Source organism: Perca flavescens, chromosome 4 (assembly GCF_004354835.1).
Source record: "Perca flavescens isolate YP-PL-M2 chromosome 4, PFLA_1.0, whole genome shotgun sequence".
Classification (NCBI taxonomy): Eukaryota; Metazoa; Chordata; class Actinopteri; order Perciformes; family Percidae; genus Perca; species Perca flavescens.
The window spans coordinates 9,249,084-9,264,980 of record NC_041334.1 but is presented as its reverse complement, the minus strand read 5'-3'; the positions used below and the strand labels follow the sequence as shown (position 1 = coordinate 9,264,980).

General features: G+C 42.2%; 1 pseudogene; it reads right to left on the bottom strand.

Annotated features, from left to right (window-relative positions):
- Positions 1-709: 709 nt before the first annotated feature.
- Positions 710-13,867, bottom strand: LOC114554344 (alpha-2-macroglobulin-like; annotated as a pseudogene).
- Between the last annotated feature and the right edge of the window lie 2,030 nt (positions 13,868-15,897).

Below are 15,897 nucleotides of genomic sequence, written 5' to 3'. Positions count from 1 at the left end.
TAAAGGCTCCACATATCTGGAACAAACCTTTTGATGCTGCCTCTTTAAATTTGTTCACTTCTTATACTGCACCTCCTATTGTTGCATTTTAGGTTTTTACTTTTAATTGTTACTGAAGTTGCGTTGTTGAAAACTGGAACTGTATGACCACCTTTGGGGCAACTGCAAGGGACCCCGTCACTACCTGATGGGAGACAAGTGCAGATGAGTTGCGCATGCTCAGATTTAAACTGTTTACGGTGCAATGTCATACTTTAAATCTATAAATAACTTCATTAAAAACAGAAGTTGGAATCATTTCAAAAACATTGATAGCTATGATTGCTAACATTGGCTCAAAAACACCAGTCAAGTGACAGCCTTGGTTGAGTTTGGTTGCCAACATTACAGAAGTCTCTCATTAGCAGCTTCTTGGAGGCTACTTGCTGCAAAGTGACACGTGTGCAACTCCCATCTGCCCTCGACACACACCGGATAGTGACCGACCCACTCCTAATGGAGATATGAGGGGCTCATTCCAATCAAACTAAAACATCAATTCTGTTTCAGGTGATTATACTCCAATGAAAACATTTCTGCCAATAGACCCCCCTTACATCCTACACACTGGTCCTTTAAAACTAAAAAAAAACCTACAGTTCAGAATCTTTGGTGCCATGCCATAAATAATTCAAATTAATGCATCTTATGTACATATACACTCCTATTACAAATAATCAACTCACATCTATGTACATATTCATCTCCAAGAAGGCAGCAGTGATGTAGGCACTGAGAGTAACTTCATCAGACACACCACCCTGTAAAGAGGAAGCATAAGGAATTAGTGATCTGGTCTGACTCACTGGATGCAGAATGTAGGCCTGGCTATTACTGTATTCTGCTCCCCTTTTACCATCTCTATCAGTTTCAGCCAAAGCCGGTCTATTGCCCCATAGCCAGAGGCATTGCACATAATACTGGGCCTGGTAAAAAAGGCTCTCTATGGCCCGCATCCACAGGCTGTTCATTCTAGCATCTTTTTGGGCCCTCCTCACACGAGGGCCGTGCATACTCCGTCCTCTTCCCTTTGGTTATTATTTGGATTCCCTGGTTGGTATATAACTGAGTCCTGATAGATTTAACTGACCACCTCCACCATCATTCAAACCATAAACTCAGCTCATGACCTCACACGAGATGACTGATCAGATTGTTTACCATGTAGGTATAGGACTCGATTCAAAGACATTTCACTTTTGGATGGAAATCCTTTCAATACATGGGGACTCAAATTTGGTAGAGTTTACCAGATGGGTCACTTTTGTAAATAGAAATCTTTATTTTGATTTAATAAAATGGAGAGATGGTAAATGTATTTAGGACATCAGTAAATATGAACAATTTGTATATTAAGTTATTACACACTGTACATATTTGTATATAGGGCTATATACTGTATATACAGACAGATCACTGTACTGCCAACACTCAGGGGCCTGACTCAAGCAGACTTCAGCATTTGTGAAACCGGACACTGCCACGGTTTAGAAATGCTTGTCAGTTGGAAATCCCATTTGAATTCTCACATTGCAGTGGGTCCCCAGGCTAACATTTCTCACTACTGAGACATGAATCAAAGTCCTGATGGTGAATTTTTAAATTCAGCTACTGCTTCAGCAAAAGTGGCATTTAGTAAAATTAACGACCTGACCTTTAGTTTCAGTTCTTGTCAAACAAACTAGTAAAGAGGGACTTTAACTACCTTCATTATGGTGTGGAAGAGCGTTCCAGACTGTTCAAAACAGCCATTTTTTCGTTGTTTACTTTTCAGCCAAGTCACGGATGCTTTGATGTTCGCTGGGTCAACGTAGATTGGCAAACGATCGCAACACAAATGCAGTCAGCCTGAGGATATTAGAAACAAGAGGAAGCTCTTATGATCCGTTTAATGCTCACGACAATCATCTACTCTACAAGTATAAACTGTATGTCGTAGTAAATGTTGCACACCATGTAAATGTATAATTCATTATTCTTTGTGGATGATTGACCAGTAATGTTCTCACCAAGTGTTCCCTGGTCCTGCTCCAAATGTGCTGTAAGCTCCGTTGTTATCTTTGTAGTTCAGCTGTCTCTGGTAGCCTGTAGAATAGAGACCCACCAATTAGGCCATTTACAGATTGGATTTCAGATTAGCTCATTTTAGGTGAAAACCGCTCTGTAACTGAATCTACAGCTGTAGTAAATATTTTATGCCTTTAGTGGACAGGTGACTAAAAAGATGACAAAGAAAGGAATGACATGCAACAAGGTAGTTATGGTGGGGTGGGGGCCTGTTGTCAGCAGAGGCCAGCAGGGTGCCCCTGATCTGTAGTCTCCAATAGGAATGACGAGCACCGTCAAGTGATTATGCACGCCGCTGTTCCATTTTGTGCAACCACCACCAGAATGTAGCAGACACTAGATTTGGCATACGTGTTCTTTTAGCTACCAGAGTAAAATGGAGCCTCACCACTGGTCAGGAAGTTGGTAGCCTTTTTCCTGATGGCTGGGGTCAGCTGCTGGGTGTCTCTCAGGTACTCCAGGACGTAGATGTCCGGGGCAAGGAGCGCCATGTTCTGCTCTCCACAGCCATACGGCATCTGCAGCAGCCCATCCAGGTTCTCCAGAGCCCGGCCCAGGATGTCACCTGCCCAAAAACACAGAATCACTGAGACCCAACGCGCAACTAACCTGACCTTTACTTTCTACTGGGGATTCAAAGTAGAAACTGTATGTTCTTATGTTATACCACCTTTTGTTAATCCTGACAGAAACCAATTTAAAGTGATGGTTTGGATTAATTTCACCCTAGGGTCCTTTGCACCATGACCTCAAGCCAAACCCCCCCAAGAAGCTTTTTTCACTTGGGTTGAAGATTGGGAGAGTTAGCATAGAGTAGAGTCATCAGCTGAATAGCTTAGCACAGGGGCTAATTGGCCCACGTTTGTATCTTGTAAATGACCCCACTAATAATTCCTGAAATGATACCAAACTTCTACAGTAGTACAAATGGGTTATGCACTCAAAACGATGGATTGGAGAGTTTAAGTACACCAGAAGTTTAAGTAAGTAACACTAGGCTTCTCGTCTCTGCTGCTACAAGCAGTAAGAGTGCTAAGGGACGTCTACAAAATTCCAACACTGAAAATAAATAAACCTTCATTAATTTACTGATTACAGGTAATGTCTCCAAACTTACCTCAATTATAACTTGTCTAGTTATACTACAGCAAGTACGAAAAAAGAAAAAAAAATATTTTGTCTCTTGTCGGTGGGTGTTTGGCTTGAGGTTATGGTACAAAGGACCCTAGGGTGAAATTACTCTGAACAATCACTTTAATATGTTGAAGGTGTAAATGCACTTTGTATTTTGGCTTCACTTTGTGTGGTTAGAATAAAAATGAATCAAATTAACAGATTGCTTATTCCTAGAAAGGGAAAGCAACTCTAAAGTGAATCCATTAGTTTACCAAGTACTGATACTGAAGCACGGGCAGATCCAGCAATGTCCTCAGGGAGTTCTATGTCCATTTCCTCTGTCAAAGCTTGCCCTGTGAACAGAGAGAGAGAACAAACACTCAGCACTAAAATAAAGTCAGACAGTTAGTGGATCATGTATTGAAACAGGTCAGACTGGATTAAGATCAGTCAAAAATGGAGGGTTCTTTCATTGGGTTGATAATTTATTTAATGACAGTTATATTAGTTAATGACACCTGCGCTAGACTTTCCACAATGAAACTAAGTGCTATCTTCAAGTAGTGAATGTCTCCACCACATGTTTTAAACATGTTTTCACACGTTTGACAGGCCAGGCCTGCTGTAAACTGTACAGACCTTTTGGGCAGAGCAGCCAGTTGTAAGTGTTGGTCATCTCAGTTCCCTCAGCCTGAGAGGGAAAGAAATGTGAGTTACAGAGTTTCCATTTGGTTAGAAAATTCTCCTTTTTTTTTAATAAAAAAACTAAATAAAAGTACTAACCTTTACAATGAGATGTTGTGTGACCACATCAATTTGTCCTCTTTCAGGCACGCTCACAACCTCATTGTCACATGAAATTTGGGATGTCACAGCCTCAGCTCTCAGACACATTTACAACTCCTAAAAAGAACAAACCGTTTCAAACTTGATTCAGAACAATGACATTTTGTCACCAATGGGGATCTCGCTGATTTCACAACTTAATAAAAAAAGCCTCCTCAGCAGCCTGGTGGATAAAAGCTCCAGTCTCACCTAAAGCTGAGGGGGCCATGGTCCAGCTTAGGGTCTTGCGCTCACTGCCACACAGACAGGATGTGTACTGGTCACCAGAGAGGGGGGTGAGGGTGTAATCTAAGGAGGGGGTTGGAGTCACAGTGACCTGTTTGAGAGAATATAAAATTTAAAACTGGAGATTTAGGGCAAATTATATTTATTGTAGTCATTACTACAATAACTATTTTATATATAGCACTTACCAGATTAAGATTTACCATAAAGGTGGGGAAAAATGGTAAACCTGACACCTGCTAAACCTCAGCAGGTTAGCATAGCAGGAATGTAAGCATGCTAACATTAGCATTTATAGGTCACAAAAACAAATTAAAATTACCATGATGCAGCTGGTCAGGTAGTTGAAGGTGGTTGCTTTCAGTTCAAAGTGCTCCCCCCGGATGATGGAGTAGGGCAGGCTGAGCTCCAGGAAGAAGGGCTGGAAGACAGTGAGGTTTTTACGTGGAGCCAAGCCGAAACCCTGAGGGGACAGACAGAAAGCCTCCGTCTCCCAGGTGGTGATGGTGTCCGGGACCGTGAGGGACACATTCTTCGTTCCAAACTCTCTGGATCAGCAGATACACAGATGTGTTACGTAAACTTGAAAATACTCTCATGATTAAGATTAGTTAAAAAAATAATTAAATGAGTAGATTACTAATGGGTCGACTTAAATTGCAGTAACACTGCCATGTTGTTGTTATGGTTCGCTAACAAGAATGTGCAAATGTCAAATAGTTTCATATGCTGAGTCCTTGAGATCTCAGAAACTCAAATGCAGTTATATGGGGTATCATGTGTACTCTAGCCCAAAAAGACAATTCCCCATAAACTATTTAAAAGAAATGGCCTATAAAATGACTATATTCTGCTAAAATAAACTAAAATGAGACTCCAGGCTTAGCAGTGTCAGTAAATTAGTTCCATGCCATTCATGTGTGGAGGGAGACTGCAGGAAGTCACTGACAGACTCTGACCATCAAAACCCTCTGTGGCAAAAACTCACCCAACTTCCACCAGGTCCCATATCCAGGTCTCAGGGAAGAAAGTGCGGACAGTCTCTACTGGGGATTTATCAGGAGATGGACCATTAAGATCCACAGCAAGTCCAACAGGACCAGGGGCTGCCATTACTTCTTTCATCATGGCTATGGTAGGAAGAATGTAGAAAATATTCCATTAGGTAAAAACCAAAGCAGTGACCCATTTTAATGAGCAAGTAAATATTCAGCATGCATCACTTTGAGCAAAAAAGAAAGTCACCATAGTTGCCATAGCCACCATAGCCCTGGTAGTATTCTCTTCCTTTGTATTCGAGGCATGAAGGCTCTCTGATAACCAGGTTTGTTGCCATCTTCATCCCTACATTCTAGATAATCCAACAAACAGGCATCACTGAAAAGTTGATAAATGTGCAACAATAACTTTAGTATACTTTATTTGGGACACTCCTTTGTGTAGGAAGTACCTGGAAAACTGTATAAGCGTCAGCTGTCCCATCACCTCCGGGGTATGGCAGAACAGATCTTCTCGGTCTCACAGGCAAACATTTTACACCATCTTCAACATTATATGGAATATAGGACAGTTTTGTGACTGGCAACAATTGAAATATCTGAAAAGAAAGGTTTGGTTCAAAGTTATAAACTGACAATGTTTGATGTTCTATGAAGATCTGACAATTGGGACACACTTGGACACTAAGATACTCCTATATCTTGAATTGTGGCTGTAAAGTACATTTGTCAAATCATTGCCTTTATCCATAACGCACTCTTACAGAGGGCTACGTCTCACATATGTGATCACAACCTTATACTACAGCATTTTCATAACTGCATGCTTACAACTGGGTAAAAAGAACAAGCAGCATTGAGATGCATTGCATGTTTGATAACCATGTACAACTGGTAGAGGGAGAAAAAGAAAGATTAATCACAGGACAGGTAGATAACCGCAGAGTAAAAATGGATGATCCATTTGCAAAAGATTATGCAGAGGTAACAAGTTATGCATGCATATAGTTTGGGTTGATTCCAGTAGTTACCTTGGCTGCATCCAGAGTCTTCCCTGGCTCCTTGATAAGGACGCTCTGGTCAACAGCGCTCACGCCACACAGAGATTCTGGCTGGGCAGTAACCCGCATGATTGTCTCCTCTCCTGGGACAGCTGAGGACGGAGAAAACTCCAGAGACACCTGACAGAGGAAAAGACACAGCGCACCATCTGGACTTTAGTGGGAGATGAGAACCTGGGATCTTTTCAACCTGACACAATCTGGTATTTGTTTTCTCCCACATTGATGATATTTAATCAAAAGACGTGTTGTTTTTTTTAACATTGTATTCAATAGTAGGAAATTGGTGAGAGAGGGGAGACGACATGCAGCAAATGGCCACTGGTCAGACGCCACTGGATTATACCACTCTACCCATGCAATAGAGGCAGAAAATGGTGGCCCAACATGTAGGAAGTTAATGTAATTCATTTCAGTGGGATACTTAAAAATTGCTCAAAAAAAAATATTTCTTCCATAGATAACTTGCTTGAAAGTGCTACATGCTGTATTGAGGTTTTGTAACCATAACAAACCCTTTGATTCTGCACCTAAAATCTGACGAGAACAGCCTTTACCACATGTCTCTGTACTCCAAGCTGACCTTTTGACTGAAGCACTGCTCGGTAGAGAAGTCTGCGCTGTTGGCGATCACCGTCTCACTGGCGAGAACAGAGTAAGCCACGACCTGGATGTCTGGTGCCATGTCTGGAGACACCGTCAGCTTAAAGGACACCTCGCCCTCATTCACTGAAACAACAATCACATGACTCCATAGATCGGCCAGGCTAACTCAAAAGGTTCCTTTTAAGACAAGTCACTTTGCTCACCCAATTTATCTTTGATTTCCACCTGTTCAACTCCTTGTGAAACAATGGCTCCTCTTGATAAGACCTGGGAAATTGGGAAGAAAAACAGTAATGCAACATGCCCCGTCTGTGGTGAGGTCATGTGATTAAGTACAAAGTGGAGGATGTTTATATGGTTCATGTCAAAATGTTTTGCATTAGTTGAAAAAGGAGGAGTTATTCAAAGGCAACAACCTATCCAGAGCAGGATATTTAAGAGACTCCGTAAAATTTATTAAAAAGGGGAACGCTACAATTTTACAAATCTAAACCACAAGTCTGTATATAGGAGAGTACCACTGCATATTGTTGGGGGGGATGTTACCTTGCATAAGTCAGCATTGGTTTGGGGCTCAAGACACTCTTTGTTCATCGATTTTAATCCTTTTCCCCTAAACTGTCATTTGTGATACTCCACTGGCGTAATCTCCCCAGACTGGATATTTAACTTTTAATATTTGGATAAAAGGTAGTGGAAACTCATCTGGAATTTTGCAGATTTGTTTTACAGCGTTTCCAGTACAGCACTTTTGTTAGCTGTCAAAATTTACCATTTCTCAACATTTTTAATGCTTAAATGTTGACATGCAACACAAAATCTCCTGGGTACTGATGTAAAAGTAGTTTTAAAAACCTCTTCCCATGTCCATGGAAGTGGTGAGAGGAAAATAGTTCAACCACTCACCAGATAAATCACATCGATAAAGCCCTGGGCCTCTCCAACGACTGTGTACTGGATGGAGAGGTCCTCTTCTTCGTCACAGGAAAGTGGTTCATCATACTTCTTCACATCCAGGGAACTGACTGTCTTCGTATCAGGAGAAGAAGGTGTGGCCAAAGACACCGTGTGATCGTTAGACTCGTAGTATGGCGTTCTGTAAGGACTGTAGCCCAGTGTCAGTGTGTCACTAACCTAGAGAGCAGAAAAACAAACACTAAATGAGATCATGGCAGATGAAGTACAAGAAAGCTTCACTTTTTACAGCCATAACCATTTTCTTCTTTTTGGTATAGACAGATTGTTCCTATATGGCACCTTTGTCAGTTGTGGCATATTGAGAAACTATTTGAGGTGTCAGATTTGGACTGTGTTATCAACTTCATAATGAATGTTGGGTTACAGATCGTAGTTTCTACTTCTTACTTGTAAGTGGATGTCTCCTTTAAAGGCAGCTGTGCTCAATGAGAAAGTGGCGACGCCATCACTGTTGGTTGTGAGATTCTGTAACCAACGCGATGACCACCTTTCACCCTCAAACAGGAACACCGGCATGGCAGGAATGGGCGTATTATTGTAATAAACTGCTTTAACCTGTCGAAGCACAACGTTTTATCACAGCTTCACTGTGTATAGAAGCACATTGAAGAAGTGAAGACCAAATGCACTTACTTTTCCTTCCACATTTGATCCTTGGTTATAAATCTTGGGAGTGTTGGTGAAAGACAGCTTTCCAACAACATAAGAAATCACTGTAGTCTTCTCTTGGGAGCGTGAAATCCCTGTACAAGAAGGCTTCATGTTACAACAATGTGGACGCCATATTGTTTCAATACATGGCATAGTCATTTTGTTATTATAGGCCAACCAACTCTTTTTGAAATACAAGTACAATATACGTTAGGACTTGCCTGTCCCCTCCTCTTCCATATTTGCACTGAGTTGCAGTACATCTTGCAGAGCCTTCTGCGCAATTCTTGTGAAAGTTGACATTGCGAAGCCGAAGGCGGCACAGCCTCTCTTGTCCGTCTAGAAAGCACAATTAAATAATGTCAAAGACTGGAAAAAGTGAAGGACATTTCAAACTTTCCACATGTCAGACCCTTATTACTTAAAAACTTTTCACTGTCAAGTTGTTCAACTACCATCCTGTGTATAAAAATGAACTTTTACACTCCCAAATTTGTTCATCAGACAGACAAGACAGATGACAATATGTAGTGTTAAATGTGCACATTATGTAGGAGGCTATGGACCTTGCTTCATGAGACAGTCACCATAGCTACTGTACCTGCTTGGTCTCCTTGTAGCAAGGTATCGGGATGCCATCGATTCCCTCTGGATGTTCAGGGGTGATTGGACGGGGTATAACATAGGCATCAAAAGGTCGGCACACCTTCAAGTCAACACTGCCTGGCACAGGCTGTCCGTATGTATACCTAATTAGATGAAATGGAGAAAAAAAAAAAAATTCAACAGAAAGCATTCCCTAAACTGGACCCATTTTAGATTATTTAAGAGTAATGAGCAAAAGAGCTTTTACTTACGTTGCACAGACTTCAGCTTTGACTTCTTCCTGATCAATACTTACTTCATCAGGTGCATTTATTTGTAGGTCAAATTTAGGCAAAACTGGGGACAAAGGGATTATTAGCATTTTTTGCTTCATTAAATTGATTAAAAGTAATGGTTAAAAAAAAAATAAAAATTACCGTATTTTTCCACCTTGAAGCTGTGTTGTATTTTAGCAGACCCAATCGACACAGTAACTTGGTAGGCTCCTTCACGGGCCTCAGAGTCCAAGGTGTAAGAAAGCTGCAATATCTTCCTATTGGAGGAGGTTTCATTCAGCCACTGGCCAATCCTGTTGCTGTTAGAATCCTGTTAAGTGAAGTAAAGAACATGGGACAACGGGAAACTTGGGAATACAGGGTTATTTTTTACAGCGGCATTTCTTCTTCCACAAGAGGGCAGATTAAAGTGGGCCATGGTTTGGCCAGCGCACACGCCAATATCAGTGGCCAGTTACAGATATATTGGTCTTTGTGTATAATGGGCATTTGTACAGAATTTGCTGCAAAAGTATAAACATGTGTGATTTCCTTTTTAAAAGCAAGTTTTATGTAGTATGACAATCCTATCTTAACTTTTGGTCCACTTACTACCTAGTCTTGGGAGTTTTAGCAATGCAAAAAAAAAAAGAAACTCTTCTTCATCTAATGATGAACATTAGAGGTTGTTAATATCTCCAGAAAAGGTTTCCCCCCCCACACTTTTTTGGCAAACAGAAAATGCTGCTTGTAAAGCAAGAATTTGTGTCCAAGGTCATGCATGAATTCTGACACGTTACAGTCATCGTTCATAAAGGTCTTGTTCAAGTTGTAAAACAGGCCTCCACACAATTGACTGGGCAGTTATCACATTTGACACCAGAATCTGTCAAACATTCCATAAAGCTTGGACCTGACAGCTTATAATCACTTCATGTTTTTAGGAGATTAACATGCTGAACTTTTAATAGCCTAATAAGTCCACTTGAGCATTTTGCTTTAAGGCATTTGTATTAGAAGAAAAAAAAGTAACTCCGGTTAATATACCCAGTATGTTAAAGTGTAGATATTACTCTTACCTCAATTGAGATTACATCGTACTGTAAGAGAAAGAAAGATTTGTTAAAGCACAAGCTGCTTTGTATTCCTCGCATCACATGGTCATAATGAGTTAGACTTGAGCTCTTATATTATTCTGATTCATAGTTTTCTGGAGAAAAGAAACCGTTCTATTGTAATCTTTAGAATAGATTCCAGTGTTATTTCCAATTATATAGGATCATTTGTGACAAAATGTTGCAAACTGGGTCAGCAACCTTCAAGGCAGCTTGGTAGGTTTACCTAAAAAAGGGGCTGTGGTTGTACTACTGACCCAGAGCTTCACCAGGAGCTCAGATTGTGGTTCAATCCAAACTAAAACCTGCACCATTACCAAACCATAATCACTGATACAATTTATGAAGGAGACCTGAAGAAAGGAAAGCCCATTCAAACACTCACCAGCTGATTGACAGGTCTTAACTTGGTATCCAGTGTGATGACTCTGAAATGCACTGAGAGACATGCAGAGAGATTACATCAAGCCTTTACAGCTCTTCTACAGCAGTGGTAGACATCCTATCAGGCCAGTGATTGGTCTTCTGTTAACTGAGAAAATTACACAGCCTTGGATTTCAATAGAGTGGATAGTTTTACACGGAAACTGCAGTTAAGGGATAGCACCAATTTTGACATGAGATACCTTGTTTTAAATAATCTAGTCAGCGTGTGACATTACTAATATTATATCCAGAATGTGGGGACTTCTGTGCTCTCAACTGCAGCAGGGGAAAAGTAGTACATTTCATTTATACTATCATTATATATGGACACTGTATATGCCAACATGTTTCTGGGCTTCTGTGAATTTAACCTCTACGGCCTGTTAAAACGACTTAATATTCTGGGGCACAATCAGTTTCTCACTACCTGTTAGAGCCAGTAGTCAGAGCTGACACATTTCAATCATTGTGGGGCTTTATTTTAAAATCCTGGGAATGTCAATATATAAGATTTGATATTGTGGGAATACATTTTACATGCAGTGCTGCATGCACAGAAATTTGTAAAGAGAAACTTTTCTATATATGGTACCATATTGTGTACTACATCATAGATCTTTGATTTGATTTATTCGCACAACACAAAGTGGCATAAACATAACATAATAAAAAAAGAAAGTTGTGCAGGTGAAGAAACTCCCTGACCCCCCCCCCAAAAAAAAAGGCTTATGGAAGGAATCTCACCTCAATTAGTATTATAAGCAAATACAAAAGTCAAGTAATCTAGATAAGTAACCAAGCAAACTTAGATTAAAAAAAAGCTAATCTAAAGTAACCATCATAAATCAAGTACAAACCATCAGCTCTAAATTACCCGTTTGTCCTGGGAGGTAGATTGGTTTATCAGTTTGGATGAAGGTCATTGGTCGATAGACTTTGATCAGAACTTTTCGGACTTCTTTAGAGTAGAATGTGTCGCCTCGTACCTCCACCTCAAAGTTCTGCACCACTTCATCCTGCACTAAAGGAACCTGTGACAAAGATTTTATAGACACCAAGAGAGCCATTACATCCCATTCAAACATGATTTATGAATATTTAACTTTATCTGTTGCAACTTAAATGTTAAAAGAAAATCAAACATTTACAACAGCAGTTTACACAATTATGCATTTATATTGTGTGCTTTACTTTACAAATCTGTTTGTGTACGAGTTATGAAATCCAATCAATGGTTTCCAACTAAAATTTCTCCAATACATTTTGTGGAAATGAGCAAATCAGGAAAGTTGCTGACCTTAAATTCAATGCAGGTATGAAATTCTGTACTGGAGGTCTTCTCCAGAAGGATTGTATTCGCCTCTTCTGACATCAGAGTAACGCTCATTTCCAGAGTCTCGTTGGGCTCCAGGAGACTGGCACAGAATTTGGTCTCAGCGCCAGATTCAAGAACTGCAGGAATGGCTACCATGTACTGCCTACAGCCACAGACACACAGTACATATCTCACTGGATCCGATATGGAAATAACCCCAACCCAGAAGATTATGCAGCATTAAATCCTTACCAGTGATCAAGTCATTCAACCACAGGCTATTCTTTTTTTAACTGGGGAGGTAACTTACGGTCCTGCCGCCGCTTGGCCCACGCACATCCAGCTCAAGAAGACACAGTTTCCATGTCCACATCTGGATCCCAGGATGACCCATGACTGAATGAGATCATCATGAGTCAGCATCTGTTTAATAGTCTGATAGAGAATCCCACCCCATCCTCTATTTGATTTTAAGGTAGCCCATTTAATCATTTATAGACTTCATGTTGTGGTGTTATTAGGCAATGTTTGAAGGCCAGAAAGTTTGTCATCCCAAGTGTGTGTACGCATGTCCATACATACCAATCGCTACAGTTCAGGGGAGGTCAAACAGGAAATCATTCATTTACAATCTGAATGGTACAGATGTAGTGTTGCATACGGTAATTTAGCCTACCGGGTATCACTGACACTGTCACGAGCATATAGGGGTGTCAAACTCATTTTTCCAGAGGATAATTGAAATTTAAAAAAAAAAAATACACACTAACACTTTCCTGTATTTTGTTTGGTGCACAACTATAGGAGGGCCAAAATGGATTATGAACCCAAATTGATATACGGGCCGGATCTAAATCTGCAAGGGGCCGGATTTTGCCCGCGGGCCTCGAGTTCGACACATGAGATATAGAGCTAAACAAAAAGAGATTGTTGTAGCAACCAACGGAACAACAAATTAATACAGCGCATTTCATAAGAACAAACCCAAGGACGCTTTTAGTAGAGGGAGACAAGGGAAAAGAGAAATAGTAGGCCAACACAAACATGGACTGGATCATTTAATGTAGGCTGCTGAAACCTCTACAACCACATCGCGCAATCCATGTGGTGTTAGAAGAAAGAAATCTAAAAATGGACACATTTACATGAGAGCCAATTCGGGGGGGGGAGGGGATTTTGACCCCCCCCAATCCCGTCATTGCGTCCATCCATTGGGACTGGGACTCTGATTTCGTCAGTAGTCATTCACTTTCCCTTTTAGCTTTTGCTCTTCGTTTAACTTAAAAGAAAGCAACATTTGGAAACTCTTCCATTTGCTTTAGAAGGCTATACATCTGAACCAGAGTCTCCGATATCCCCGCCGCCCCGCCACAAAACTGGAGAGTAACCAAAATCCCCAAAAGTGAATGCCTTTAATTAAGTGACAGACCTGCGTAGCAGCGCCATGTTTCAATTCCAGCTCCCCGAGTGGAAGTCTTACCTTATTCAGACCCCCTACCACGGTTGGGCTGAGTTGTCTGATCGGGGGCTCAACGCTCCTTTTGGAAATTGGGACCAAGCCCGTCTTCATTAAATACCTGCAATAAGAAGGGCGCCATCTGCTGTAAAAAGAATTTGTAAAATTCTTACGATAAACCGTGTGTCCCCGGGGACTTGTTGTCTTTTAACCCACGTGTTGTCTGTCGGGTCACGGGGACCCGTTCAGTTCATTTGACTTTTTGCATTGGCCTTCGGGTCTCCGGGACCCACGCTTGTTTTCATTTCATGTCAGGTCTACCACCGCGGCCCTGGCCTTCGGATGTCTGGGACCCGTCCCGTATTCAATCATATTCCTCTACTACCATGGCCTCGGCCTTTGGGTCTCTGGGACCCGTCCTGTATTCAATCGTATTTCTCTACCACCGCGGCCTCAGCCTTCAGGTCTCTGGGACCCGTACGTTATTCAATCGTATTCCTCTACCACTGTGGCTCTGGTCTTCGGGTCTCTCGGACCCATACGTTATTCAATCGTATTCCTCTACCACCGCGGCCTCAGCCTTCGGGTCTCTGGTATTTCAATGGTATTTCTCTACCGCCGCAGCTCTGGCCCTTCAGGTCTCATGGACACATACGTTATTCAATGGTATTTCTGTACTGCTGCAGCTCTGGCCTTTGGGTCTCTCGGACCCATACGTTATTCAATAGTATTTCTGTACTACCGCAGCTCTGGCCCTTCGGGGCTGTAGGACCCTGGCCAGAATTCAATGGAATTTCTCCACTACCGTGGCCCTGACCCTTCGGGGCTCAGGGACCCTGGCTAGTATTCAACATCCAAGGCTTGACCTTGTCCTACTAATACACTTTTATTATACACACACACACACACACACACACACACATTCTCTGTACACATTTGTCTTGTTGTTTTTCATCTTTGCTTCTGCTTTTGGACTTTTGTACGTTTTGTACTTGGTTCAGCATGGCCCGTCGTATGACTCTAGATTTCAACCTGCGTCAGGGTTTCTGCATTGCAAGATGCAATGTCCCAGAAGAGGAAGGAGATGAACAAGAAGAACAAGAACAAGAACAACAAGAACAAGATGACGACGACGAAGAAGATGAAGATGACGCCCACCACCACCACAGCGACTCTGACGAGGAAGACGAATGCAAGTCCGAAAAAAGGCTGCAGCGACGACAACGGCGAAGGAGAAGACGATGACGACGTCCAAGACGACCGAGAAGAACAAGGAGTCAACGCAGAACAAGAGGGTGGACAAGAAATGGGAGAAGAAGACGAGGAGGACGAGGAGACGGAAACGTTTGAGTCGAGAAATGGCGAAATCGAATGGTCCTCGGACACGTATCATCCCCGTGGCCGTCAAACTCATTGCCGCGGCACCAAAGAACAAGAAGACGAAGGAGAAGACCACACACGCGCTACTCCTCCACAGAGCCCTGGACCCACAGAGTACGCTGCCACGCGCGTCCACGACATACTCTCGGCGTCTGACCTGTTTGTCACACCGCGAATAATAGACATTGTGCTGGCCGCCACGAACCTCGAGGGCCTAAGGAAATTCGGCAACTACTGGAAATCAATGGACGCCACGGACCTGTGCGTATACACGGGGCTGCTGATCCTCGCCGGCGTGTACAGGTCCCGAAACGAGGCCTTGGAGAGCCTGTGGCACGAGGAGAACGGCAGGGCCATTTTCCGCGAGACGAGACGCCGCCAGACGAGCCTCGGACAAACTGCCGCCCATACGAGACGTGTGGGACGAGAAGCTGGTTCCCTTTTGAGGTGGGAGTGCAGGCTAAACGGTTGTCCTCTGTCCAAATTCCCTCTGCACGCAATAAATAGATCGGAGTCCATCAGAGAGTTGCCAGACTGACCCTCTGAGGTGCGCGTGTAGTTTGCTGCCTGTGGAGCACGTGTGTACGTCGTGTTGTGTAGGCCACTTTGTTTGCTCCTTTCACCGTAGCACCGTGGTCTTTGTGTGGGTTTTAGCTTTGTTTTGCGCCGTTTCTTTTTGTCTACCTCATAGTTTAGAATGCTTTTGTGTGTGTGTGCCTTTGCGCACACGGATGTTTTTAAAGATTTTCTTTTTCTTT